The following is a 4,786-nucleotide window of genomic DNA, read 5'->3' on the forward strand; positions in this document are numbered from 1 at the left end:
CCTGCCTACGTGACTGGCTGGGCTGTTAAAATTTCACTGGTAGGGGGAACCTGCTCCTCTATTGTCCCAGGTTCCTGCCACTGCAGGTCGTGTGAGTACGCCTCGTACCTGGTCCAGCTGATGTCATTTGGAAGCACAGGGCTGCTACTGGTGGTAATATAGTGATGGGGTTGCAGTAGGTGTAAAAGAGGATCCCTCAGTGAGGAAGGGGGAAGACACGTTTCGCAGCACAGCCAACAAGCCAAGCAGCCTCCAGAGAAAGAGCTTGGTCAGACTCTGGATGTAATTGTGAATACCTTACTTGGATGTTAGCTAGTAACTTAGGAAGATGTGATGTAGAAGCGTGTAAAGGCTACCAAGCCACTTCTGATTGCTCAAGGTTTTTTGTGTTTTGATACTTGTCTGACCTGTACCCCTCCCCGTGCTTACGCTCTCCAATCAATAAAGCTACCCGTTATAGCAAGCTTTGCTGTACCTGCTTGAGAGGGATTAGGTAAGCCTTTTAGCTCCTTGCTCAGCTGACTTAGGGAAGCTACTATTAATGCTTCAGGCTATAAGAAGCACCCAGATACAAGGTTGATGCGGACTAGATCCTGGGCGGTGCCAGCGGTTACCCCAGGCTTGTGGGTGTACTCCAGGTTGGGCGTTGGTCAGACGTAGGCACCCCAGGGGAGACACCTGAATCCTGGTTCTGATTGGGTGCAGTGAGGTGGGTGGCTCAGCACAGAAGCGCCCTTTACTGGCCAATCACAAAGCCACATCTGGAGTCCTGGGTCCAGTTTTGGGCCCGCCCACTACAAAAAGGATGTGGAGAAGTTGGAGAGAGTCCAGCGGAGGGTAAATAAATGGTTTGGGGGCTGGAGGATATGACTGGTGGGGAAAGATTGAGCGAACTGGGCTTATTTCATTTAGAGAAGAGGAGACTGAGAGGAGACGTAATAGCAGTCTTCAACTACGTGAAGGGTAGTTTGAAAGAGGGTGGAGCTGGGCCTTTCTCAGTGGTGGCAGATGACAGAACAAGGAGCAATGGTCTCAGGTGGCAGCAAAGGAAGTTTACGTTAGATTTTAGGAAGAGCTTTCTCACTAAGAGAGTAGTAACACACTGGAACAGGTTACCCAGAGAGGTGGTGTAGTCTCCATCCTTGGGGGTCTCCAAAACCCAGCTAGACAAAGCTTTGGCTGGGATAATCTATTTGGGGTGGTCCTACTTTAAGCAGGCCATAGAACTAGATGTGACCTCCTGAGGTCCTTTGCAACCCTTGTTGTCTACGATTCTATGAGTTCTGATTAGGATTGATATTTCTTAATTTGGATATGTTTTGAGTAAATCAGGTTGGAGGCTGAAATGACTGGGAGCAAAACCTGAGGTTCCTCTCTCTTTTTAATACTTAAGAAAGAAAGGGCTGGAGAGATTTCAGTGCTGGTATTATGTTTCTGGAAAGTAGATAGTGCAGTATTATCAGTCATGGTGCTGAGGCTGAAGAGGGCCAGGGGCTCTGTATGAGAAAGAACAGCAAACACCCCTTCTGGGCTAGGAGGAAAGATGATCCAGGGCTGAATTTCATCTCTGTGTAGGACTTTAGTGGGAAGTGAGTCATGCTGCATGCTGGGGTCTGCACAGGAGGGAATTTCACCAGCACATTTGCAAATAAGGAATGGAGGGGGAAGAAAGCCAGGAGGCAAATATTATGCTGCAGAGGAAGTTTAATGCACAGAAGAAATTGAGTGTACAGACACAGAAGGGATACAGAGGAGGCAGCAAATATTCTCAAGGTTAGCCAAAGGGGTCACAAACGGGTTTCTACACCTGGCCCATTTCTACAAGGTGAACTTCTTTCTTTGCTGCTGCTGACGATTTTTCTACCAAACTGTTTCCATCTATCTATTCACTTCTTTTCTCGCTGAAAAATATCACGAGGCAAAGCACCATATAAGGTGGAGAATCAGCAGCTTCTCCATGATGCAGTTTGTGTAACCAAGTTTCTAGTTAGCAGCAAAGAATAAAAGACCATCTCTGTTGACACCAAAGCCCTTTGACACCACTGTGGCTGTGTCCAGGGGTCTACAGTGGATTGCAAGTGGGCTCTAGGGAAGCAGAATCTTCCTTTTAAGTGACAGTACAGCATGTATGGACCTTAATGCTTAACAGTGCAGAAAATTAAAGGTTCCTAGAATGACAAATCAAAGTGTAGGAAACAGGTGTATGGGGGAGGGAGTCTTGTAGCAGTGCTGAGCCCTCACAAGGGAGGTGCTGAGTGCTTAGCACTGTTTAAAGCCATGTCCTTTGGGTGAGCCGTGAATCTGTATCTTGCTTTTAATGTCTTCGTTCATGGCAGTGCTGTGGATGTTTGAGCTGGATTTAGCATGGCCATCACCTTCCAGAGCTGTTCCTAACTGCGACACCAGGGGCCTGGATAACAGCATGGGCCCTGCCAAACTAGCCTTCCGTATCGGTCATAGCAGCAACACCAGTATCGCCTTTGAGGGTAGGGGAGCCAATGAAAATCAGACTGGCCTGGGTAAAACAGGTTTTCAACTGTGTCTAGGCTGTCAAACATCTTGTTGGGATGGTGGTGAACCTGAAACACAGCAGGGAGCAGAGGAAACACGACACATGTGCAGTTCTGATGGAAACAAGAGTTAAAACTTGGCTGCGACTCTCAGGGCAATCTGGTAGGGACCTGGAGACTGAAGTACTGAGCAGGGATATGCTGACCTCAGCCCTCATTTCTGCCTTTGTCACTGCTCTCCTTTCCTGCACCTTATCTATTTGCTCCACTTGCCCTCAGTCTCCCCCTTAAACAACACCTTCAAAACCTCACTTTCTTTTCCTGCAAAATGCTGTAAGGTATCAACCAATTTGGGGAGAGAGGTGGGATATTGGGTATTGTTCCTTCTTTTCCATGTTTTGCAAGGGCTGAATATGTTTCCTGGTTTGGACTGGGAGAGCTTGAGTCTCTTCATTTGAGCAAAAGGCAACCTGGACCCCTAAGTCAGGATTTTGATTGTCACTCCTGATTGGGCACACCTACAAGACATGGCACATCATCAACTCAGCTGGTCCCTTTTCCACTCTAGCCATTAGTGTCCCAGATGCCCTTGAAGTGCCATCGACACCTGTGGGCTCCCTAATGACTGCCACCCACCAACTGGAACAAAAGAAAAAAGAAGGGGAAGACCCTGAGCAATGCAGAACGTGCAGTACAGCTAAACTCAAGCATTATTCGTTGATGAAACGACAGCCGTAGAAAGGCCAGCTTACAAACAGTGATGGATCATGGATGTGATGACCAAAGCCCTCTGCTTCTGGTCACATGTTGGGTCCCAGTTCTTCTTCTCTGTCCCTTGCTCCAGTCCCTTTAAGCTGCTCTCCTGACCAGCCCCTCTGCAGCCCCCTTCTCCATGAAGCACTTACTGAAACTGGGGAACCCAGCCCTTGTCTTGGGGAAGAGTGCCACTTCCCATCAATTTTGGAAAATGTTTCATGCGAGCCGGGGGAAGGGACATGTAGGTAAAACTCTTAGTCCCTGACCCCTTGTAAGCCAGCATGTTTCCTAATGAATATATATATATATATATATATATATATATATATATATATATATAAAAGAGGCTTTTATGGCATGAAAATACCAAAACTAACAGCTGGTTTCAAAGGGATTTAACTAACCCTGAGAAACTGAGAAGCTGAAACTGATATTTCTAATTACATGCACACACAAAACCCCAATGGATCAGGGCAACCATTCTTGTAATCCTTGTCCTGTCCCTAGTAATGCCAAGTAGCACTTGTTCTGAAAGCAGGAAGAAAACTTGGAAAGGATCCACCATGAGATTTTTTTTCTGTACACAACTAATTTAAAGTCTGGGCATGAAGTTTGTCAGTCTCAAACTTTCAAACCCCCAATCCATAGTGACAAATGAGAATGACCATCCCAGAGTCCCATGTGTCTGTCAGATTTCTGCCTTTTCCTTGAAAGCTTCTGCAGTTCTGCAGTACCTTACAACATCCCAAAGTAGATAGGCAAGATTCAGTCCTAATGTTAAATTATTGTTGAACTCAGAATCCCCATGGCTAAAAAGAGATAGAGTTGGATCAGACTTACCTGATTTTCTACAGGGAGTAAAACAAGAGAAGTGAGTAGAGAGCACTGGTTTGCAAGGCCTTATATACAGCTTCTGAAACTACCTGGTGCACCAGAAACACCCGTTTGTGTTTATCAGATGCAAAACGTTCTGTTGTGGATGCCACACCTTTAGTTGAAATAATTGTTTTCCTTGTTTTTTTTTCTAATTAGTATCTGTTGTCTGCTTCCTGGTGTTCCACATGCACCATCCAAGTTTTTTCCATGCAAAATATTTCTTGCCCAACTACATTCATGGTTTTATGGAGATGACTTAAGAGAGGTGACACTGGGAGAGGAGGGTCAAACTTGCTGACACTCAGAGTTTCCTTTTTGGGGGAAAATTATCAGCTCTTCAAACTTAGAAGTGAGCCTGATTCAGAACAGATGCAAATATTTTCACCATTTACCACAAAGGTAGAGCAAACTGGCTGTTTTCTAAACTTTTTGACATTGAAATCTTAAAGAACATTTCCATAAATTAATGTTGTGTATAATAGTGCTACAAAGACCCAAAGAACTGCGAGGAAGGGGAAGGAGTGCCCCAGAGCTTCTGACACACACTCAGAAAGTGTTCAGAGTCATTCAGATGTTGGGTTGTACCTTAGAGAAGGGTTTCACATTCCCCGTCCCCTCTTCTGGCAAGCCTAATGGCATGTTTT

At 45.7% G+C, this 4,786-nt stretch overlaps 1 long non-coding RNA gene across 1 annotated transcript; it reads right to left on the bottom strand.

Annotated features, from left to right (window-relative positions):
- Positions 1–1,686: 1,686 nt before the first annotated feature.
- LOC132245631 (uncharacterized) lies at positions 1,687–4,193 on the bottom strand. Its single transcript, XR_009457339.1, has 2 exons — positions 4,107–4,193; positions 1,687–2,579 (listed from the first exon to the last, which is right to left on the bottom strand). It is a non-coding gene; the product is annotated as an uncharacterized LOC132245631 (long non-coding RNA).
- Between the last annotated feature and the right edge of the window lie 593 nt (positions 4,194–4,786).

Source organism: Alligator mississippiensis, chromosome 15, assembly GCF_030867095.1.
Source record: "Alligator mississippiensis isolate rAllMis1 chromosome 15, rAllMis1, whole genome shotgun sequence".
NCBI lineage: Eukaryota > Metazoa > Chordata > Crocodylia > Alligatoridae > Alligator > Alligator mississippiensis.